This window comes from Colius striatus, chromosome 13 (genome assembly GCF_028858725.1).
Source record: "Colius striatus isolate bColStr4 chromosome 13, bColStr4.1.hap1, whole genome shotgun sequence".
NCBI lineage: Eukaryota > Metazoa > Chordata > Aves > Coliiformes > Coliidae > Colius > Colius striatus.
Window position 1 is genome coordinate 15,991,522 of NC_084771.1, and position 25,385 is coordinate 16,016,906.

Here is a 25,385-nt window from a genome sequence, read left to right on the forward strand (position 1 = left end):
AAACCCTTTCAAAAGCTGATTTTTTATTATCTGTTGTAAGGTGACTTTTTGCTAATGCACACATGTTGGACGGTAGTATTACTTCAGTGTTTTTGTAGAACCTCATGACATTGTGTAGAAAACCTTCACCATCACCCATTGCATCTCTAGTAACCCTGAAGCACTTCTATCACTGTATATTTTTTGTTAAGGTGCAGTGATTTCATTCTTTCCTGCTGTTTAATTGTCACTGTTCTTGTGTGGTGTAAACCCTGAAAAGGATTTGTGTTTCAATGATAGAATGAGGGCAGCAGTGGGAAACTGAACAGACTTGTTTTTTCTCTATGGACTTATAATAAACGACCACATGCTTGATATGGAAGCAGGTTCTGTCTAGAATTTAAAATCATCTGACAAGAGCCTGTAGAGCTTAATTTTCTTTAAACTGTTAAATGGAAACCTGAACATGGGGAGTGTCTGTGGAAGGAATATTAAATGAAGCACTTAGCAGCCAAGTACCTACAGATTCAGGAGCTAATAGATTGTTATCTGTCACAATTTAAAATCTTGAGACCAAATAAAATTCTAAATGTGGATTCTTATTTCTGTGTGCTGCTTGAGCAGTCTTTGCTAAATTGCTCTGTGTGTAATTTAATGTTCATCCTTTTAACGTTGAAGGTATATTGCCAAAGAATTACTCTTACAGTTAAAGAAAAAAAATATCACTGAGTGTAGCTCATAAATAAGATACAGTCTTACTTCCTTTTTCAGGTCTTTCAACAAATGGTAAAGGGTAGACTCTTCAAAAATGTATTTACCAAAAAGAATCCTTTTGAGTCGTTTCTTGTACATACAGCTATGACTTTTAATGACTGTTGCAGTAAGCTTGGTAAATAGCTTTTACTTTGTTTTAAATGCATTTGTACTTAAGTGTTCTTACTGTAAATGCCATTGGTGTCTTTGATCCTGCTGGGTGGTCTTTAGCATTTTAGCTGAAAATAATTCATTGGAATTGGAAAGCAAGTTTAGTAAGGTGAGAACCATCACAAGTGGTGGTGCTTATAATTAATGTGATTTGAGAGTATACATGACAAGCAAGATAACATAATTAAACTGTTTGTACTAAATTGTGGAATATGTTTACTTCAGGTCACCGTGCTTTCCCTAATGATGAAGGGCTCATCACCAGGAAGACATTTTTGCTTGGACTGAAAGTTAATTGATATTTTTGTTTTCATTATTATATGGAGAACAGCATTATACATTTGTTTTATTGTGTCTTACAATTTACTATTCCTCTAAAAAGACACTTTAATAACTGGTTAGGTATTTGGGTCTAAATTTCAGGGTACTCCTCTTAGAACCATTTAATATACATCCAGAAGTTAATTTCAAGGAACAACCCAAAAATATCAGCCTTTCATTTTAGGGGCTAAGTAGGTATTGGATAATAGTTTCAGCACTTACAGATTCTATAAGACTGGATTATCCTTAGCTTTGGAAAGTGTTTCTCGACGTCTCAACAGAAAAATCCTTGCTGCAGTTTAACCCACTGCTATCTATAATCTGTAATGCACAAAAAGAATACATAGTTTGGGTTGTTGGTTTGTTTGTTTGTTTTGCAAAATTAGATATGTCTTCACAGCACTTTTTTTCAGGAGAAATGCTCCCAAGTATTTCACTGTGCTTCCGTATTGCTTGATGTCATCTGACTGCAGTGGGTGTTGGGAAACTTAAGACTTGTTCTACCATGTGCTGAAAGACTAAATACATTTTAAGTCCTTACACTCTCCTTGATATAGCTTTTGTGTGATTATGAAAGACAAGGACATTTTCAGTGGTTACTTGCATACAAATTTTGAATGGCAAAAAGGAAAGAAGATTCTGCTGATGTGGGGTACATTAAGATACAGAAGCAGGCCCTATTAAGTCGAGGGGTAATTGAATAGAAGCAAGGCAACATCGGTGGGAGCCTGCTGAGGATGTTAAGGATGAAGGGTCAGTAGGTCTGTTTAGTGATTTTATGCATTACATAATATCAAATTACCAAGTTCTGTAGTCTGGGTATTTTTTTCATGTATTTCGGGGATAGAAAACTGCATAAATGGAAGAACAGGAAATATGCTTGAAATCACTCTAATATCTCCAAAAACCTCACAAATATAGATCAGAAAACAACTGATGCTATAAATGTTATAAAAATAGTGTGTGATTAACAAATACCATTGGCTTCATTGAGTTTAATTTATGTATAGAAGAGATCTTTGGCTCACTAATAGAAATATTTTATATAGGGAAAAGTAGCAAAATAAACAAAATTATTTTTCTCTATTGAATACATTGAAAGAATTTAAGCATTTTAAATGGTCTTGGAGCATTAAGTAACACAGAGACAAAACAAATATGCTTTAATGAAAGGACTTATCTCACTTCTCTTGTGGAACAGATTTCTGCTTAAAAAAAGATTAGTGTGCAAAGACAATCATTGAGAAAGAAAGCTTAAAACATTCCTAAAGCCTACATGTTTTAGTTCTCTTGTCATTCTTCAAAAATCACAAAATGGAACTCAACAGAGGCAAGATAGTAAAATACCTTGAAACATGTTAAACAATGCTGCACACAGAGGAAGATGAAAAAAACCTGTAATACAGAAATTTTGAATTGAATGAGATTAGATGTTGCTTTCAAAGGATGCATAAAATTGAAGCCATTAGCTTGTATTTGCATTTAAGAAACAGAGTTGTAAAGCTAGGGAACTATAAAACTATAAATTATAATCAGGCAGGTAATGTTACACTTTATAGGAAGATAGCTCAGTTTAAATACTGTGATTGAGGAAACATTTTAAAAAAATATTAAGAGCTAGAGTAATAAAGCATCAGACCGTTGATATATATAGACATTTGTGACAGGGATTTTTGTGATGATTTTTTATTCCTGTCCCCAAAATTTACCATCAGGAGCAATAAAACAGGTTAGTTCCAGTAACATAATGAAACTTCTTCCCTCTTCATAGCTTCTATCATTTGTTTATAACCATCTTTCCATGCTTGCTATTATTAACTGACAAATCAAGAGGAATCCAAATTATATACAAACGGTTATTAATACATGCTCAGATGACAAGTCTCTTTTTCTTACCCTGTCCAAGACTTCTGAGAACTTGGAATAAAAGGGAACTTCAAGGATTTGCGGCTTCTAACATAATGGGGCTTTTAAGTTATCATCTAAATGACATCAACTGTTTGAGATCTGCTCTAAGGAAATATAAAAGCGTCACTTCTAATGATAACAATGTCTTCAGAAGTCTGAAGGAGTGAAGCAGGATGAGTGGTGTAGGACAAAATATTTTTTAAGTAGAGGATACTTTTCTCAGTTCTATTGAGTGATGTCTAGTGGGGCTTGGGGTAGGGGTAGTTAGTATTCAGATAGCTGTTGTCTAAGAGTACCATAGGTACAGACCTTTCTTGAAATCAAATTAGAAGAACTATTTTTCATGATAATATATATTTTTAAAAAATAAGAGACATATATGATCATGTGCATAGTACTTCAGATTTTTCAAGAAAATGTTATTAATCTTTGGACCTGAAAATATAGTGATGCTTTGCAATTTTCTTTCTTATAGGCAGCAAGGAGAACAGACTGGGAGGACAAGAGCCAATCACGAGGAGAGAGGAAATCAGTTTGTCAGGTAGGAGTAGTTGAGAAATGGTGACCTGAGTTCAAAATTTACAAGGAAATGAGTGATAATCATGTTTGTAGAGTATTGCATTAACAATTCCATTTATAGTCAAATTTCCCACTAAGTTCTGATGCCAAAAGACCTTGATGAAATCATTCTCAAAAACTATCTTCACCACAACTGACAGTGCAATGTTTATGTGTGACTTGAGTCAACTGGAACCTCTTTTTGCCAATACTTAAAATAATGTTACCAAGGTAATTAATGTTAAGATAAAATAGGTATCTTATTCTGAAAAAGATGATGTCATAGTTCCATCGGTTTTATTTTCACTTTTTACAAGTACATACTGAATACACAATCCATGACTCAACTACTACACTTGTTTTCAAGCTGTAAAATCCTATGCAAAGCCAGTAAGTGCAAAAATATGAATCTTAAAAATATATTCTGATATTTGTGTTACAAACTTTAAAACTGATAGACCCCTTAAACTGAAATATCAGCTTTTCAACAGCAAGCACTAACTGTAAGCTGAACTACTTCAGTAACTGTAAACATAATAAAAACCCTCACAATGAATCTCTGAAAAGTTAATTTGATGAAACTCATAGGAAAGACATTGAATGTAAAGGAATGAATAATTCTGCATTACTGATAAGAGCTATAAAAATTTTTTTTCAAATGACAAGAAACCATGTTTTGTTGTGGAAGTAATATAAAATAAAAGCCCAGGAAAAAATCAAGATCTCCGTAACTGAAGTTAATTCTTCTGAACTGATTAAACATACTTAAAAATTGAAAATGTATTGAAAAACCTTTTCAAGACTGTGCTTATGTGGCAGTATAAGAGACACTTAATTATTAATTATTAATTATTTTGGTGAAAGTGTCAGTTTATAACTATGAATTATCAGCATTTATACCTCAGTCTGACAAATAATCCACATGGAGTTTATGGTTAGCTCTGCAGTCTCGGATGAGAAAAAAAACTAATAGTTCAAAATTGGGTCAAAATTTTAACATTGAATGCTTTTGTCCAGAATAGAGAAGAAATATAATCTCCTTATTTACCCAATTTAAGTGACAAAAAGTTCATAATCATTTCCTGATACTGGGAAAAGGAGAGGGGTACTTTTTCAGAAAAGCTGAAGGTGTGTTTGTATTTAAAAGAACTTAATTTTCATGATAACGTGAGACAGTTAAACTTGAAAAGGTAGCTCAGTTTAAGAGAGATTAGGGCCCAGTTATAGAGAGAGTTCAGTGCAGGGCCAAAATCCAAAGAACATTAATACAAGGAGTGATCTTAAACAAATGCTTTCATAATTGAATTACCACACAATGGTAAACATACTCATTTTTCTATTGTACACACAAGGTGTTTGCCCTCTGATGTAGTGTCTTACATGAAACACAATTTAGAAGATAGTTCCAATTGCTTTGTTGTTTTTTCTTAATTGTCAGATAATTTTGTCTGAGCTCTCAATTTTTCTTCCCTATTCCCCAACTTGAGGATTGTCATCCCAAGTCTTGCTGTCTTTGCAAAGAATTTTTTCCTTGGGAAGTACTATTTTGAGCACGGATTTTTGTAGAAACAGGAATTATTATCTGTGACTAGTAACAATCTCTATGGAGCTTGTTATATAACAAAGACTGATTATGTGCTTGAATATATTCCTGTGATTGTCTGCAGCTATGAGTAGCTTAAATTTATGAAAGTTCTTGCCTTATCAAAAGAGATGCAGTACTGATGTTTTGGTTTTTTTCCTGCTGAAATAGCATAAATTATTTAAACTACTGCTATTTTAACTGAAGTCCAATAATACTTAGATGAACTTCCATGTAACAGTCTACAAAAGTGTAAAAATTAACAGAGTTTAAGCTGGTCCTTGAAATGTCCTAACGGAATTTAATTGCCATTTGAGTGGACTCTTATATAGCTAAACTGTGTTTCTAAAATAAAATTTCTTGGAAAGTGTCCCATAGGTGTGCAAATAATAGGATACAAATGGAGAGAGTCTTGCTTGGAATTGATCTATCCATTTATTCATTTATTTTTAAGCAACTCTTATTTGTTTGTTACAAATGTTCGAGGTACCCTTCCTGGCACAGTGTGGATGTTTCTAGCATAGTTGGGGCTTTGCAGGAAGATCAGAGTCAATATATTCTTTCTGATGGTATGGCTGCATTTCAAACACTAATACTGATTCAAGAATTTGTATTGGAGAAAACTTGAAGGCAAGGCAACCTGTAATATGGTGGTTGTGTAAGCATGAAGTTTATTACTCATATTGTTTTCTGCTGGTTTATGTCTGTAACAGTATTTACTCCTTAACTAGTCATGCTAAATCAATGGTCAAAAAAACCAAACCAACCAACCAAAACTCACAAAATCCAACCCATGGATAGCATGGTCCATTCTATCTGCCATGTAAACAATCCTGTATTAATTGTATTGAAAGCAGAGCTCAAAATGATAACCTCTTAAAAACAGAAAGCTTTCTTTTCAGGGAGTTATGCAAATTGATTTATTAACCACTGCAAAAACCACCACAAAAAAAATCACACTATAGCTTGATCAGACTTTACTAGCATTTCTTGTTACTCAAGGAACACAGAACAATTGAATTGAGTGGGTTTGGTTTTGTTTTTTTTTATAATACTGTGACTAAACTATAATTGTACATACAGTTATGTACTATGTAACTCTTACGGTTGTGTACTATGAAATGAATTCTTCAGGTCTGTCTTCAGAATAATTCTAAACTCTAGTTACTTTTGAAGGATATACTGATTACTGTCATGATGAGACACCAATATAAGGTAAGAGAATATACACAGTTTTTGTGGTCTGAGTTGCATTGAGAGATTTATTTTACCTTTAATTCTAATTATTAGCTTGCCTACACAAAGGTTCTTGCAGTAGATACTCTGGTTTCCCTTTTCCTAAGTGGGATGTATCAGTCTTGTGTATGTTACTGTGTTATAAAAATTACAGCATGATAATTTAGCATCAGATGCTGCTTTTTCAGTATAAAAATGTACCATGCTTCAATACATCTGCTACATTACAGCATGAAAATTTGTACAGAAGGTAGAAACTGCTACTTTTGATTTTCTTCTATTAAGTCAATACTGAGGAAGTAAAATGGAAGTGTAAACAAGCAAGTAATTGTTGCTCAAGGTAAGAGACACAGCTGAGATTGCAAACAGTCAGTAGTGACAGCTGTAAGGAACTTCTTTACTAGGTAAGCCCAAGTGAAAATGAGGATGCAGTAGACTGTTACTGGGGTCATGTGGGGTTTCTGTAGAAATTGCACATATGACAGATTACATTTATTTTTGCAGGCCTGGAATAATGAAAAGGTGCTTGCTTACTTGTGCAGTTACACTTATGATCTTGTTTACAGTGTGTTAAGGGGAGAGCACTGACAATGCCACCTCATTAGGTACCTAATACTGTAGTGGGAGACGGGGTCACTGGAATATGTGTGCTGCTGGAGGGGTGGGAAAGGATGGGGAGTGCAAGCAAAGAAGGCGAAGTAAATAGGAAATTGAGAAGTAGTTGCAAAAACCTTGTAAGTATTTGATTGCCTTTTGTGTACATTTGACTTCTGTCACTTTGGAATGTAAACACAGCATGATTATTGAGAATTGAAGAATGTTCCTACCATGGAGAAAGGTCAAAAAGCAGAGTGATTTGAATTGTGCAAATTAGACAATGATTTTGAGAAATGCATCATGACATAGAGCTATCCAAAAACAGCAACTGAAGAAAAGAGACCAGGGAAAAGATTATGACTGTATATTCTTAACTGTATGAAGTTGTCAAACAGTGGAAGAACTTAATTTTAATGAACCAATGAGAATCCATAGAGGGTGATGAACAGTTGAGTAAATAATGTCAGTGTAATAAAGGTTCTAAAGTGGGAAAGCCTTATTGTAAAGCCAGATTTTGCTGATCTTTGTATTTGGCATGATGGTATGTGAGCAGCAATACTGTCGTGTCCTAGAGTACACTAATGATGCAATGAAATTACTGAATAGAAATGCAATATTGCAGAGAAGTAACTGTGGTCCAAATTTTGTAATTCTCACCTATAATGGAGTAAAAAAAAAGAAAAAGGCATACCCATGAAACAGGGGCTGAAAAGGGAATAAAATGTACATAGCTGGTCTCTACTTGAAGGTGGGCAAGTATTCATGGAATGTCCCTGTACTGCAGTTCTCTCAGAGTGCTGTATTGTTTAAAATGAAGAAAGCTTTTCAAGCCTTGAAACTTTATTTCAAATTAGGATGATGATGCAAAAGGAAAATTGCATGAGACACTAAAAAGCAATTATACTTATTAAGACAGTGAAAATCCATGGTGCTGATCAAAGTACCTGTTAAGTGTGTGCTAGTCAGGTAAGACTTTCTTGACATTAAGTTAATCCAAGCAGAAGTTCTTATTTATGTCATCTATGTGTCTTGTCAATGAGACTCCAAGCAAAAGAACAGGGGAAGAAATCAAGTGAATGATATTCAATTACCCTTTGGCCAAAATCAGATTTCTTCACTTTTAAAAAACATACACTGGTAAGATGCAACTGTACAGAAGGTATTATGCTCTCTAATTCACTGATGTATCAAACTGAAGTTTTAAAATATCTGTAAAGTTACTGCCATATGCAGTGAACTCTTTTCAGATGAGATGTAATACATAATTGAAGAGACATTTCTTTCGTAGTATGTCAAGTTATGCTTACTTTGAGTGTTTCTCTAGCAATAAAAATTAAAATAGAAATGTCAATATTTTTGCCATTTATTTTGGTTCGTAACTTTTTATGTACTGATCTCAGACTGAAGGAAATAATTATGTCTCATGTTATTACCGAATCTCTACATTTTTGTCTTATAACCACAACCAAATAATTCAAACAACTTCAAAAGTTCCTGAAATGGATTTCTCACTTCTTCTTTTTGTGTCAGGTCGTTTTTTTCCCCTTTTTAAATTTGGTTTCATCAGCTCTAGCTTTTGTCTCAGAATCTGTTTTTCTTTGATTCCAAAGGCTATTCTGAAATTTTCATGATCAAATAGTAGAAGATTGCTGAAGTTTTAATAAAACTTTTAATAAATGAAGATGGGAAAGAAATTGCTAAAAAATGTCTATTTACTTGATATTTTGAAAAAAAAAAATCATATAGGGTTCAAAATAGTTGAATTCAGTTACTTATAGCTGAAAAAAAGTACCTTAACAGTGATGCCTATGAATAAATGTTCTGTCTTCTGCATTCTCTTCTATCTTAGCTTTTACGTTATAGTAGTAAAAGCCTGTGTTTGGCTGGCTGGCCAAATTTTGGCTCTTAGAGCCTGGATGGCTCTAAGAATTTATTCAGTCTTTGGCTGCAATGCATTTAATCTGATGTTCTTTTGCAGAATAAACAGTGTACAGAAACACACTTAACATGCAAAGAAATTTGTTGTGCACTTTGAAGTTAGTAGTTATTACTGAGATAATAAAGGGAGTACATAACATAACAATATTGATCATATGCTGTCAGCCTGTATAATTCTACCTCGTTGGTATTTCATGCTTTAAAACCTTTAAAAAAACTAATGGGATGCATACAGATCCAGCAATGTTTTGCCAAAACTGAGTTATGAGGCATCTGCTGTGAATCACCCTTGTTCTAGTAAAGATGAAATTTGACACTATTACCAGCTTGTGACCCTCAAAGTGGTTTTTAAAATGTTATTATGGGCTTCCATGTATGTAATGTATGACAAAGAAACCCTATATCTAGTGTGCTGAATTTTCTGGGTTTGGTTAGTTTGTTTGTTTCTTTTTTAAATAATTCTTCAATTGCCTTCCCTGAAAAGTCATTCGGGAAATGAGTAACACACAGTCTTGTCAGTCTCTGAAAGATAAGTTGTAATTGCATTAATGCAAAACTGATGCCTTCAATATGTTTGTGCTGGCCTAGATGGTTGAAATCGGTCTACTTTCAGGAGAAGAGAAACTGACTTGCAAAGCTAACAGGAGGTGAAGGAAGCAAAACTTACTTTGGCTTTGCAAGACATCAGATGAAGTGAAAACCCCAGTGGAAAGTCTCTCCTTATTCCAAAGACCTTTTTTGCATAAATGCCTTGCAGAATAGTACTGTTTATGAACTTAGAGGAGGACTGATTTGACACCGTTATGTCTTGAGCGTCTTTTATTATGTACCTATTTTGATAAATTACTCATCGATGTCCTGCGAGTATTTTGTCTAATTTTTGTCAGTTCTTTTGTATTGTTCTAATTATGTATTTTAACTTCCTTTTGTCCTTAAATCCTCAAAATGGTAACACTTATATAATCTTTTTAAAAAAATTCTCTATTATACTGGCTGATAAATAATCATATTGTCAAATCCTGCTTGTCTTAGTGTTTTTCAGCTGGTAGGAATACTCTGGATAGCTAATTAAACTGTAATGTATAGGAAAATATATTATAGATGAGAACAATTGCCAGAAACTACATTATGAGATGTCTGTCTATTAAAGTTGACTAGCTTCAATATTGATGAACTCAAACAGAAGAATCAATGTCAGATACTGGGATGGATTTTAAGCAGCAAAATACAGCTTCATTTAGCATTATAGTTTCTCTCCTACCTCTTACATAAATCATTTAACTCATTCTAACACATTGGGTTCCAAACATACATTGAGTAAACTCCACAAAATTCATAGAAACCTGGTGAGAGATTTCAGCTTATCAAGACAACACTTTTCTGAGAAGCCAAAGATATATCACATCATTCCTGATTTGTTTCACACTTGTGAGATAAACTCTTTCAGCCCTTCTGGGACTTATCTGAAGTATTACCAAACAATAGCAACTACATTGCCACTCAGGATTCTTGTGGTTTTTTGTGGGTTTCTGGTGAGGTTGATGTGATTGGTTTGTTTGTTTGTTTTTAATTCAGCATTAAACCAGAAATTAACTTTTGTGTTTGACAAATTAGCCTTCTTGCTCTTAAACACTTAGCTCCAATGAATGCCCTTGTGTTTGATTCTCTCAAAAACTACATTTTGCTTGTTATTTTTCCTTAACTGTTTTACAAAAGTAAATTGGAATTTAGAAAAGGAGAAATTCATCTGTCTCTGTGCCCAGATGGATCTTCTGCTCCCAGCTCATCTGCTACCTACCTACACTTTTGGATTTTTATTTTACTTGTATTATTACTCAATAATACCTGATAAAAAACTTAATTTGAAACAAAACATGAATTTGCCGTTGCAGGTGTTCCACTGGCTTCAGGAGCTATAGTTTCAAGACTACAGGCACCCAGACTAATGTCTGGGTTGTTCTCTGGTTTTCTTTAACTCTCTTTTTTAAACAGGATCAAACTGACTTGGTAAAGCCTCTCTGTCTGTTAGACATGACAAGTGATCTTAAAGGTCTCTTCCAGTTGAAATGATTCTATAATACTTTACTAGGTCTTAGACTCCTGAGGTTAGTGGCACTGCAATAGGGCAACTATGAGTCTGAGATGCAAGTATGGGCCAAGTCTGGAACTCATCTGACACTAGTAATCCCTAAGAAAGCCAGATATTTTCAGGTGATATTTGTTCCTTTCTTCTATTTTCTACTAGACCCATAGTGTATGAAGTCATGCATGTACTATATTGTGTTTTTGCACAAATCTATATGCTATTATGGGTTTTTATTTTGTTTATATTAAAAAAATAAGTAATCTTTTGTTTGAAATTAAGATATTTGACCATATAATTACATGTCCACAGTTTTTACATAACCAATTTTCTAGCCTAGCACTAATATTAACCCTTAGGTAATTTATAGTAAGTTTTTTTTCATTTGTTTCTACAGTAAATCTACATGCCATACCATCTTCATATATCTGAAAGGGAAGCTTATTTCCTTTGTTTCCTTTCATAGATTCTAGGTAAATGGCTGCAGTAAAATCTCCAGTGTCCTCTTCGTGTTTAGATATAATAATATAGTTTGGAGTTTCTTTATGTTTACATGCCAAGAGAAAAGATTGTTTTATACAAATACACATGAAAAAAAATGTTCATAGTATGCAACACTGGAGAGTGATCTAATCCCTTCTGTCCATGTATAGAGGGATGAGAATTGCAAAAGCAGACAATACAGGAAATGCATTTCTTCATCCCGATCCTACCAGCACCACTCCCCAAAGGAAAAAAATACAGCCCTGTTACCATGGAAAAATCAACATGATAGAGGACTGTTGGATCTCCAATACCATTTAAAAAAAAATCCAATTGGTTGCAGCTGTACTGAGAGTGAACAAATGTTTTGCTGCTTTTGCTGCCAAATAATAGATTATATTTGGAAGCATAAGACTAATGAAAAACATACAGTTCAGAAACCTAGTGATTGCAAAGCTTCAGGCATAAGAAAGGAAACTGATAGCTTTCTTTGTCAAGAATATTGGGCTCTAAATTTTAGATGGGTTTTTGCAGATGCAATGTTGTTATATATAACATTGTTTCCTAAGGATTCCATTTTTCGCCATGGCAGTGGTCCCAAGCAGCAGGCTTTCTGCTGGCTACAAATAATCTATTTACCAGCAACAGTCATCTGCTGTCACTAAGGCAAACTTGGACAGAGAGAAGCAGCAAAGTGGGAGTAGTGAGTACAAGTCAGTTGTCCTGTGGAGAGGTGGCAGGCATGGTGGTATTTTTGATTCTCTTTGTATGTTCAGTACAGGTGGACAGCTGCCTTCTTTGTAGACATAAAGCGGTGACATTTCAGTAAGGTACTACCATACAATAGATCCCATTGGAGGCATGAGGGTTTGATTTTCATTAGGACTTTGGTGTCTTGAAGAATGTGCTATTCAGTAAAAGCCTTTCTTCCTGCCACAGCTTGCAGAACTTTTAGCTAACTTACTTGGGTGAACTTGTAGGTTTGGCAAATTCAAAGACTGAATTTGCTGAAATCCACTATTGTTGGATAGAGATCAATATTTGGCTTTTGTGGGAGTGGGAAAGGGTTTGACATCAGTCAGAAGTGATAAGATCTGTAAGTTAACAAGTTGGTGCTCACCAGCTGAGATTACCTGCTCTTTGCCTCACGATGCTTTCAGTCAGCACTCTCCATTTTGCACATGAAAGATGCTTGGCACTGGAATAAGGCTTAGCTGAGGACCAGCAGCTCTTTTAACTGTGATGACTTTACTGTGGGTAAGGAAAACTTTAGGTCACCTTAATGGTTTTATTCAGATCTGTAGAATCTGTAGTTTCATTATTTGAAATTACTAGATGTAAGAATGAAAAAAAGATAAAAGTTATTCTATTAAGCTGCTTCTTAAGCAGACATAAATTTAAGTATGTACCATTAAATATTGTTAAAGAAAACAAATAGGTTATCTATTTTTCAGTCATCTGTTCATTGTCAGGGTAGAAACACTCATTTGTATCTTTTAGAGATCAGTAATTACACGCTTGTAGCTTAATTTGGCGTAGGTGAATGGAAGCACTTTTCCAGTGCTTTTGTGAGAACTAGTAAACTAAATCGATAATGCCATGGGACATAAAGGAGACAATAAATATCTTTACAACATCTGGTAAGCTTTTAGCAATCTGAGCTACGTTCATGATATTGAGCAACTCATCAAATATCTGGACAACAATTAGTAATTGGTTTTACAGTATCTGACCACCTAACTTTAATGTATATGCGTAATATAGGTGAATGGCATTCATACAAACTTTTTTTTTTAATTGAGATACTGATAGCTGGTAAGATTTTACTAAAATATGCTGTAGTTTATGATTCTTTTTACAGTTTATTGGTGCTGAATGATGTAAGAACTTAAACTCTCACCTTCAGAAATAACCGTCTGTTAAATAATAAATCACTGATGTCTCCTTTAGCAATTTAATGCACTGTGATACAAATTACTGTTGCTTAGGACAAAGAGAGCTAACCAATGGAATCTGTGTAAATTACCACAACAATAGTATCCTTAAAAAGCTATATATTTTATCTTCTATTGGAAATACGTGGACTAGATTAGACATTCATAGAGTGATAAAAAGTGGTGAAAAACAATGAGAAATTGGCTTCAGAGATCTGAAACACCTGGTAGCTGAAGACTGAAGTTGAAACCTTCTCTTGGTTATAAACAAAGACAGTACTAGCACCTTGCTAGTTCAGCATCCGTGGTCAAGCCAAAGCCTTTTTGGCAGCAGGATTTTAGGTGAATTATTAAAGGAAACACATACTTTCTTGCATAGCAATGAAGCATGTTTTATACCAGACATTGTTGGATATCACAACAAATTTGTTTATATCGTTTAGAAAAAAAAAAGTTCATTGAAATATGTACTTCTTTCACTCTTTTAAAAGCTTGATTTTCAAACTTATATTACTCCTAGTTTTTATAGCATAATGTAGATTTTATTTAAAAAAGAAGAATGGTAAATAGAATTCAAAGACTTTTTTTTTTTAACTTGGACATCAATTTTGAGTATGGACTTTGTGCTAGATTTTTCACTTTGTCCAAATGAGTTCCTAAAAAGAAATTCAGGTGCTGAAAGCCTTCAAGGTGCAAATAGTTTATTTGTTTAATCAACTATAAAATCGTGTATTTTGGAATTAATGATCCTTTGATTGTTCACATGAATGTGAATTTGCTTAATGATTTTCTAATTTACAAAATATATCCTTGGCCCTGCTACTACAGGTCCTTCAGGAAAACACAGTTGTAAAAATGCAGGTGTGTTTTGCAGGTGTAATTAAGCTACGATAAAAGTGCAGGTGTGCATAGCAGGTTTATCAAGTGACACTTCTATAGACTAAACCAAACTATATATCCGTTAAGAGGTAATCACTAGCACCGTGCCTTTCTGATTACCCTTCCTCCATCATTTTCTCTCTAGCTCCAAAGTGGCTGGGCCATTTTATGAGACTATGCTATGACTCACTTCCCCATTTTATTTTCTTTCACAGATGGCATCATTTCATCTCATGCTCTGAAAGTGACAAGTGACACTGTGGCACCAACTTTATTGTATCAGGCTGTAGTAGCTGTGATGAATATATAATCTGTGTTGCAGCTTTCTTTGTCTCTGCTTTATATGGCAGTGAGTGAAGTAAGAAAACACAGAGAAGCTAATATAAGGCTTCAGGTACTACTACTGTGACTTTGAGCATGAAGGCAATATCAGTAATATCATTATTGGGCCCTGTGCAGTAGCACTGATAATGTTTCTTTTTCCCAGTGTGCCAGAGAACATAGAGGCGTACAGCTGACTCACAAGCTGACGTTGGCATTTTGGCACACAGTGGGAAAAATGCTGCCAGCTTTGCCTTACTGAGTTGGATCAATTTGCCCAGAGCTTTTAAATTCCTTTCCAGAGCTGGCAGTTTTGATGGAGCTGTACCCTGTGCATCCCATAACGCTCAGTTTCTTAAAACTGTGAGACATGAATGTATTTGATTTGATTCCAATGTGAAAAATATTCTAAAACAGAGTGTGAAAGGTTGATTCTTTTTATTTTTATATTGGTGTTATGATAGGCAGGCACTGAATTTTGTTGAGAAAGAAAAAAATGTTGTGAAAGACCTTCCCACCACCATCACCACCACACATGCTATATTTTATATTTCATCAAGATTTGCTGTATCTAGCTGATTTGGAAATGGTTTGATGGGTGATGAAACAGATCTACATGTGTGCTCTGTAACTAGGGAAATCCATTACAGTGTCTCCACTTGATGGGATCTGATCTTGACTGAGGAGTGCCTATGCTGTGTAGTAGAAGGGATGATAGATGGAATAGGACCTCAAAATAAAACACGGAGATATTTATAGGCTTAATATCTGGCTACCATTTTTTGATATGCAAGCTTTATTGGCCAATAGTCTGGTCTTGAGCTCTGGAACAGTTTTGCTTTATTGTGCTCTCTTTCTCTCGCTATCACTGATTTGCAAGTCCTGAGAGAAACATACCCTGGAGTCAGTACAAGAAGTGTTGAAAATATTCACAGACAAAACGTTATTGACACTACGAATATTTTTGCTTCACAGAGCAATGATCAAAGCAGTCAAGATCCAGCCATTGTTAACTTTAAGGGACTCACTGCTCTACAGAATAGCTTTCTTCCTACCTTTGTTTTCTTTAAGGAATTATAATTGAAGACCTACATCTTTAATTGAAGATGGTGAAGATGGGATCTCTCTAGGAGAGATTTATCCTGCTTTTATCTACTATTTAGTTTGGAAATAGTTAGATAGGAAAAACTTTTGTTCCAATTTCAATGTCTTCCATGACAACAGAACTTCTGTGTAGCTGAATTCCAACACCCATACCAGGTAGAAAGCTGCTAATTTTAGTTCCTCTTTCACACCAGAATGAATCCTGATGTACTGATGAAACTTGTCTCAAATACATGCTTATTGTGAATGGAAAAAAGTCTCAAGTGCAGCAAATTCAATTTACTTTGCTTCTACTTTATCTTGAAAAAAATAGCCTCTCCCTTCAGGCAATCTTGGTTTCTGAATTGTGGGTTTGGCTTGTGGTTTTTTTTTGGTGGGTTTGTTGTTGGTTTGTTGTTGGTTTGTCGGTTTTTTGTTTTTTTAAAAAGCAACAAAACAAAGCAAAAAAAGCCCACCAAACAAAACCCAAAACTCCCAATACTTGAATACACTTGAATACAAAATCAAATGTATTTCTAACATAACAAGGTCCATAGATAGAAAAAAGATAATTTTGTCTGAAGTGTTGTTTTAGGAAAGCTTAGTTGTAATTTTTTTCGGCTTTATCCATCTTCCAGGTTGTAGGAGGTCTCTTTACACTATCTTTACACCAATTCCTGAACAACAGATAGATGGACAGCACAGAGTTTTTTAGAAAACATAAATGGGAAATTCACAGTTAATGTTTTCTAAGAATCTATGCAAACTGTTGCAAGAAAATGAATCAAGCTTAAATTAGTTTAACCACTTGAAAGATGACTTGCATAATGTACTCCATTATCATAAATAATTCTGCCCTTTTGCCTATAAAGTAATAGTAAATAATGAAAAACTCAGATCATGGAAATTAGGCAATCTTTCTCTTTGTTTTAATAACTATGCCTTGCAATCTCTCTCTGACCTTTAACAGAGTCTCCATATCAACACACAGACAATACATGGCTGATGAGGGTGGGAGGTGGTATTAACAGCAAAATGAAAAACAGGATTATGAGGTAACAGAGTGAAGAAATTGAATAATGTTTTGTTACATGATTATAGAACCTTCTCTGGAATGTATACATTATTTAAATAAATAAAAGCAAAAAGACAAAACTTAAGGAATTTTTTTTTCTATGAGGAGCTGCTTTTAGATAATTGAAGAATAAGGTGGATTAGCTAGTGAATGCTTTTGTAGCTGGTTTGATGACATCATCTAATTGCATAGAGACTTGTAACTTTTTTCTTTTTTTTAGTGATAGACTTGCACTTTTCAATGATGCTTTTTGTATCATAATAGAAGAGAATGACTTATGTAAGCAAATGCTTATACTTATCTGGAATGTGAGAATTGTCCTGTTTGATTGTTATGGTCATGTAGAGATTTGGACCCAAGACTTGGACTCACAGATGAGATAGAGAGTGGGCTCTGTGCAGGTGCCTACCGTTAGTTCTACAAGTTCTCCAATCCAAACTACTGTGATCTTTAAAATAGTTACAGCAACTGGAAATCCTAACTTCTGGGGTTTTTAACAATATCTTTTCCCCTCCAACCTTCCCCCATACTCTTGCCTAAAGATCTCTGTCCAAATATATAATAGAAACAAATCACCAAACTGTGCAACACACAATGAAACAGATTGCTTTTCCAGGGAGCTCTACCAGAGATGAATGTTCAGCCTTCAGAAAACAAATGACTCATGATTAGCAGGAGTAAGGGTAAACATGTAGACTAGAACATGTTGCTGAGGACAGTGTGTTGCTAAAGACTTCTGGTCTAATTTTTTTGTGGTTTCGCAAGATTGTTACCAATAGCTTCTGGAGATGATTGCAGATAGGGAACAGAAGATAAATCTGGTATCCTGCATTTTTCAGGCAGACAGGCATGTCCGCCAAGGTAGCACTGAGCCAACCAGAAGCTGTGGCAATATGGGCAATATAAAACAGAATTTGAGTTAATGTTAGCATGCCTTTCAGTAGGTTTATTGACTTGATTTCTGCATTGTGCTAACTTAATCCATACAGTTTCCAGTTGATTTGGATTGATGACTCCTTTTGTCTGTAAAAAGCTTTCCAGACATATTCTTAAACCTGCCAATAAACAGAACCATGGGTGAGAAGTGTGACTGCTGAATGAAAACAGTGGGTGAAAAGGCAATTGCTAGAGGATTGGAACCATAGAGGAAAGAAAAAAACCCACAGATTAAAAGCATAATTAGACCAACACTGTGAGAAGATAACCAATTTCAATTTCCAAAGGCATATCATTAGTCTTACAGTTGCACAGCAAGACGACTTGGCTGAAGAAAGTTCTGAGAGCAGAACGGTCTATTGTTTCTAAAGTGAATTTGTTATTCAAGTTAGTGTATGCATAGCATTCCTGATGTTATATGGGGTTGAAAATTTTCTTCATGCATTCTTCATGAAATAAATCTTACATCAGTGTTAGTACTTCAGTATTGTCACCATTTCTAGGCAAAGACCCCAGCAATAGTGTTATGTGTTCCTCAGTTTAACATGATAATGGAATAAAATATTACTGTACTCAAAGCAGGGCCATATATAAGGTTTTTTTGTAGTAGGGATCTGTGGTGTTACATAGGTGACAACAGCTATGTAACCTTTTACTGGTGCCACCATTTCAGAGAAATAATAATAAAGTAAATGAGAAATCTGCTTCCTGCTCCGATTGCAGTTATTAGTGAACCAAACAGAGATTCTTTAAAGTATGAGATTCATAGAAAAATATAAACAATGTCTGACCCACGGATTGGTACTAGTACTTCAGAAAACACCTAACAGTCTTGTTGATATAAATGTCTGGCAGGACATATTGTGTAGAAAAAGTACATTTAGAAAATATGTCTTTTATGGCCTTGTTTCTTAATATACATATAAAAACTTTCTATTTCAACTGGTATTTTGCATAGCTTAGTTGATTGAGTTATGTGTAAATATTATCACAACCACAGTTGTTACAAATATTTAGAGGGAAGGGGAGAAAAATATGCAAGTCAGTCCTTTCTGCGTTAGAGGGCAGGAACCAAACAGTGTAACGAAAGTCATTGATAAAACGTCCTATTCAATTGGACTAGTGACAAATGACAGTTGAGTAGGAGCCATTGCAATGAATCTAGTGGGATAGTATTCAAATTACAGCCTGTTAACTCTGAACACTTTATCAGTTTCTCCATAGACAGAGGTAGTACTCAAATTAAACTGATCTATATTTGCAGCCTTGGATTGGAAGCATAAAAGTGCTGCTGTTGTTACCATTTAGTGAGTAATGCCCACATAGTCAGAATATTATGTGACCAGAACTTTGAGATGAGCACGTTCATGTCTTTCATTATAGGAAGCTCTTCAAAGATCAAAAGGTTTTTAAAATGAAAAAGCGAAATTAAAGAATTTGGTAATTCAGTGTTTAAATGCACTATGTTGGTGAGAAAGAGCACAACTAGAAAAGCTCTATAAATATCTCTGTCCCCTTCTGCTTCTTCTCCTGCATCCTTTCAGGACAAGTCCTTGTTCCAGGCGTGCTTTCAGACAACTTGTTCATCTTAGGAATAGTTGCAAACTCCCATACCTTTCCTAGGAAGGAGAAGGCATGATCCCTCCTTGAACTGCAGGTTCTCAACACTGTCCTGTGACTTTCTTCTTCAGTACACCATACAGTTTCTGGCATCTTATTATTCAGTTGTTTCCCAGGAACATCTACAATATTCAAAGCCTGCTCCTACATCCTTTTTTCTTTTCTTGGATAAACAGAACTGTTTTAGTCCATTTTAACATTAATATCTACTGTTAAAAAAAACCCCCAAAACAATGGACAAATCAATATGTAATGGATGATAGGGATCTGATATTGAAGGTGCATTTTAAATTAAAAATAAAATAATTGGAAGCTAACTAGACATGTTAGACAAACAGCAAAATAAGGTGAATAATTTTCTCTTCTAAGAGAAAAGATACTATCTAGAGGGAGAGCCTGGCTTCACTGCACGGTAGGTTTGAACCAGAATGGAAAGAAGAGAGAAATCCCTCAGGGTGTGCTTTGTTAGAATTATGAAATAAATAAAAAAATTTACTGGGTGGGAACAGTTTTTTTTGTATTACAAATGGTTTAAAACTGTCTTTATTTTTTTGATCAACTTCATGCATAATCCTGAAGCTAAGATGTTCTTGGTAAAAAACATGCTTCAGTTCCTGTCTTGTTGGAAGATGCTGTGCCTCTCAAAGCTGGTTTATTTTAGTTTAGTGTGATGTAAGCTGCAAGGCTGATCTGAGAGGAGAGGATCAGGTGCATAAAACCTTTGCTGTGAAAGTGTAAAGGGTGAGAAATAGCAAAGCAAGGTAGAGAACTTCAAGGATTGAGAAGAAAGCTGCTGAGAGTGAAATTTCTATTTTGCTGCTGCACAGAGAATGAGTACTGGTTGCTGCTTCTAGGAGAGTCCTCTTTTTCCAGCAGTACTGGCTGCCCTTAAAATGCCCTGAGTCTTCCCTGTTCACAGCAGCAACTGCCAGCCTGATACTCCAATGCTCAGATTTGGAAAAGGAGCCCTTTGCTCTTTTGCTGCACAGCAGTAATCTGTGACCTAAGGTGTTTAATAAAATTGCTCTCACCAGAGGTTTAGCATAAGGAGTACAGAGGCTTCATCTTGGCCTGTGGAAGTATTGAGTCTTAGCCTGAGTTTTAAGTTTTGTAAGCAACTAAACCAGATGCTTTAGTTTCCTATTTCATCACCAACACTTGTCATTTCTTTGTTATGAGAACTTGCTAGTAACACGCTCAAGTATTCACAGCTGTGAACAGTGCCTAAGGAGTGATGTGATTTAATTCCATAGTAGTTGTGTACAGTGTGTAACATCTAGGAATGATACATAATGACTTTATAATTGTGTGTAATAATGCACAGAACGACAGAATTCTAACTTAATAATAACTATGTGTGTTAGATTATTATTTAATTGACATATTAGCTTTTCAGGAGTGTGTTGCTCTAATCAGTAAATATTATGTTCTTTTAAATTAATTACTTCTTGGGCCTTCAGTTAAAGAGGGAAATTCATGCCCATTAATAGGACCATATCTTGCTTGGGCTTTAGCTTCATCTCAGAAGGGGTGAATCACATAGATCACTCAAGAAGAGCATAAGTCTGAACAAAAATGGACACGCTGGTAAATAAGCAAGATTAAACCAGTGTCTTTTTTATCTCTCAAAAGAATTATGAAGAATCATAATTTTTGTGGTGGAAAGTGGGAACTCATTTGGGAAAGGAGATGTTCCAGTTTTAGAGAATATAATGTTTCTATACTGATGTTAACACAAAATGTTCTTAAGTTACAACAACGGGGAATTGCATTTACACGTTTGCCTCAATATCCTATGAGTGTCTTGGCACATCGTGCAGATACTTTGAGCAGAGAATGATATTTTCTGTTTTCTTCCTCAAATCGAGTAGCCTGGTCTATTTTGTCCTGGACCTTAAGCGGCAATTAAGCTCTCCTGGCCCTTTGGCAATACTCAGGCCTTCAGTACTTTTTCCCCCTGATGGGCCTAAACCAGGACAATTTTCAGTGTAAAGACTTTTTTTTTTTTCTCTTTTTTTTTCCCCAGAACATCTTTTCTAAAGATTTTACTTTGTTGCTGTGCTTGTGTGAATCTTATCTTTGTGTAGATATTGATACTTCCAGGGAAGGTGGAAGGCTTGCCTTGTGTTTTACATATGACATAGTATTAGTAGTTTGTGTTGGTGACTCTTTGACATGGGGCACAGCCAGTGGGAGCTGTTGATGAATGAGTATTCATGGGCAACCTCAGCTGTGCCTGCAAGGATCTTACCTTTTGTCTAATTGTCTCTCTTAGAAGAGCAAGACAGTAAATAAATTTGTCTGCTGTGGAATGCACCATAGAGCAAGTGTGGCATTGGCTTTGCTGCACAGAAGCACATGGTACTAACAGTAGAAGAGCTCCTTTTGGAAATATGAGCAATGCTCATGCTGAATAACAAGGCTGATGGATCTTACACAGGCTTAAGTAGTCATATCATAGAATGGTAGGGGTTGGAAGGGACCTTTAGAGATCATCTAGTCCAAACCCCCTGCAGAAGCAGGTTCACCTAGATCAGGTCTCATAGGAACATGTCCAGGCGGGTCTTAAAGACCTCCAAGGAAGGAGACTCCACAAACCCTCTGGGCAGCCTGTGCCACTGCTCTGTCACACTCACAGTGAAATAGTTTTTCCTTATATTTGAGTGGAACTTTTTGTGTTTCAGCTTCATCCCATCACCCCTTGTCCTGTTGCTAGCTACTATAGAAAAAAGGATGTCCCAACCTCCTGACACCCAACCTTTAGATATTTGTAAATGTTAATAAGATTCTGTGTATTTATCTCAGCTCAACTCAAGATAGTTCTCATTTTAAAGCAGTTCTTTTTTATTATTCTTACTGAAGTGTACTGCACTATCCAGTTTTTGTAGTACAATCTACAGCACATTCTCATCTGTTCAGTCTAGTGCCAAACCTCTTGTTTGTGAAATGCTGCAACTTGAGTGCTTACTCGTAAATTGTAACCACTTCTCTGGAAGTGTTTAGAGTAAAGATTGAATGTATTGTATCTGAACAAAGGGAAGATGGAAAAGACTCTGAAAGGTACAAGTATTCTCAGTATATTTTTTATGAGGGAAGTAGGTATTGTAAATAGGCTAATGTCTTGTACAACTATTATATCATCCAAGAAAGGCAGAGGGATTACAATAGAAAGCTGATCAATAAGTATAAAGCTCCAAGAAATGTTTTTGTCTTTAAGATTGGTGCAAGTTGAAAACTTGCTGAGCAAAAATATTTAGAAATAAGGGCTATGGAACTGGCAGGAATGTAGCTAGTCTAATCAATAATAAAAGGATAATCTGTCTTTCTTTGTGGTACACAAAGCAATAATCTGTTGTTCAGATTGATTAAATGCCTCAGCTCTGTTTCGATTATTAATCAATCTCTAAAACAACTCATTGTGAGTACAATATAAAGTAGTAGAGATTAGGGATAGTAGTGACAATGACATTAACAGTAAGATGGGGGAATCATTTTTTCATGATGTGGAAAAAGCTGAACTGAGGTTGGGTGGATGTTTTTTGGACAGGCTTTCTGTTGGTGTTCATATGAGTGACGTGACAGCAGTGTTAAGTTGCAAAGCTCTAAAAGCGGATCTAAAGGGTGAGTTTACACAAAACACAGTGATTTTGATGTCTGATATAGCCATGTAGGAAGTGTCTTTGACTTGACAGAGAAAGAATGGGAAATATGAGGACAAAGAAATGAGCAACCCCTTGGCTAGAAAAAAAACCTGACCAGTTACCTTTTGGTAACTTTAGGTTTCTTAGTAGGAATAACTTTGTTGGTTGTTTACACACAAGCTTATTTGAACTGTGGACTATCCTAGGCTTTCAACTTTTGTGCTTTTATGTTATGAGAAAGAAAGCCTCCTCCTATGTATTTTGAATGCTATACTGGAGTTTTGTAATTGCCAAAGTGGGTTTTTTGTTGTTTTGTTTTGTTTTGTTTTGTTCTGTTTTGTTTTGTTTTGTTTTGTTTTCAGGGAGTTAGGTGGTGTTTTCATTTCAAAAGACAGGGCAAAAAGCCAAAGTTTAAATTGTCCAAATGAGTCATTGCTGTCTGAGAGAGGCAATTTGGGTTTTGTGCATTGTTTTTTTTTCCCTTCTGTTAAGAGGTTCAAATACACCTGTTTTACTGAAATTTATGAATCGAACTTTGTAAAATGAAGAATTACTTAAAACACTGAGCAATACCCTTTAAGTTGGCTCTCCTTTGAGTCCAGAGTTGGACCAAATGACTTCCAGAGGTTCCTTTCAATTGTATTATTATGGAATTCAATGATACAATGTGTAATAAAAAGTATTTGGAATGTTAACCTTTAAATAGATTTGGTGCAACTGATGGGAGTGAGTTGATATTTATTTTTCTCTTTTGGAGTGCTTTCTTTCATACATACCTAGGACTTCTTGTAACATGAGCTTGTCTGTTATGTTGCCTTCTCATGACTCCTAGTTATTCATCTTGGTTATCTAAGTCCTGCAGTACTTGGAAGAAACAAGTGGTTCTCCATAATGGGAATAATTGTAGTCTCAATATCCTCTCTCTGAGGATTTACACATATGGAATGGATGCATATTTGTTTGGTTCCATTCTTTTAACATTAAATACCCACAGGTGGTTTACAGAGAGCAAAAGCCACTGTTATGAAAATTGATATTAGATTTTCAGAAGGATTTTCATCTTTTGAACAGTATTGACCTGCATAACTAATGATGGATATGCTGAGATTATAAATCTCATTGCATTCTCAAGCTTGACTTCTTTCCAGTTATGTTTTGGGTGGTTTTTTTTGGTTTTTTGTTTTTTTTAATGACAGAATGAAATAATGAAGCTGGTAATAAAAGATGCCTATAAAATTCTGGTAAATTTATTACTAGACAACATGGGTTGATTTTTTTCTATCCATCTGGTCATTAGGCCTTTCCAACTGTCAGTGTCTCATGTAATCTCCTTTAATAGCAACACATAATTAGCTTGATGCTGATCAGAGCCATTCGGGATGGCGATGCTAGTACTCAAATCCAAATATCAAAATCCCAAGGAAGATAACTCAAAGAGACATATGTCTAAGCCAGCATTTATGACCTAAATAAATGACCTAAGACAGCATTTTAGTCCTAAAGTCTTTAACTGTGGATTTAGACACATAAGCTTCGAACTATGTTATGGAAATTTATCAATTAAGAGTCTGCAGAAGTTCTGGAAGGAAAGTACAGATGTCTGTCCAAACACTTTTTTTTTTCTCCACAATGCAGTCTTGTTAGCGTTTCATATATTTAATATCTTCTTATTTATTTAGGGTTTTTTTAACAAAAGGTAATGAAAATTATAGTCTTGACATATTTCTGAAGTGTCAAAATTCCAAGTGTAATTCACACTTGTACTTTGTGCAGGTCTTGAATCTGAGGATTTGCCTCAGAATATAACGTGGCAGCCATTGCTAAGGCCATTCGTGAGTGTTGATACTGCAACTAGGACTTCATCATAAAGTGTGAGTTTCAATTCTTTTAAACAAGACTTTATTTGAACAGCTGTCACCCAGAGGTGTTCCAACTTCTATACGAAATTGGACAAATCAGCTATTTGATCATAAAGACACACCTAGATAAATAAAGGGGCGAGATTCCAAACACTTTAGACCCAAATTTATTGACTAGAAGTTGCAAATTATTTCATTGACTCGCTGCCTGGATCCTGAACACCACTTTATGATGCATCAAATAAGGAGTTCCATGTTCTGCACATTGGCCCCTGTATTCTGCTCTACAGTCAGCCAAAAAAAAAAAAAAAACAGAATAGGACTTCAAAAAATGAAATACACCTTGACAAGTGAAAATTGTGCCTACTGCATTAAGGCTCTTTAAAGCTTGAAGTGTCTTTGAGTTTAGGCTTTCAGTTCTTCAATAA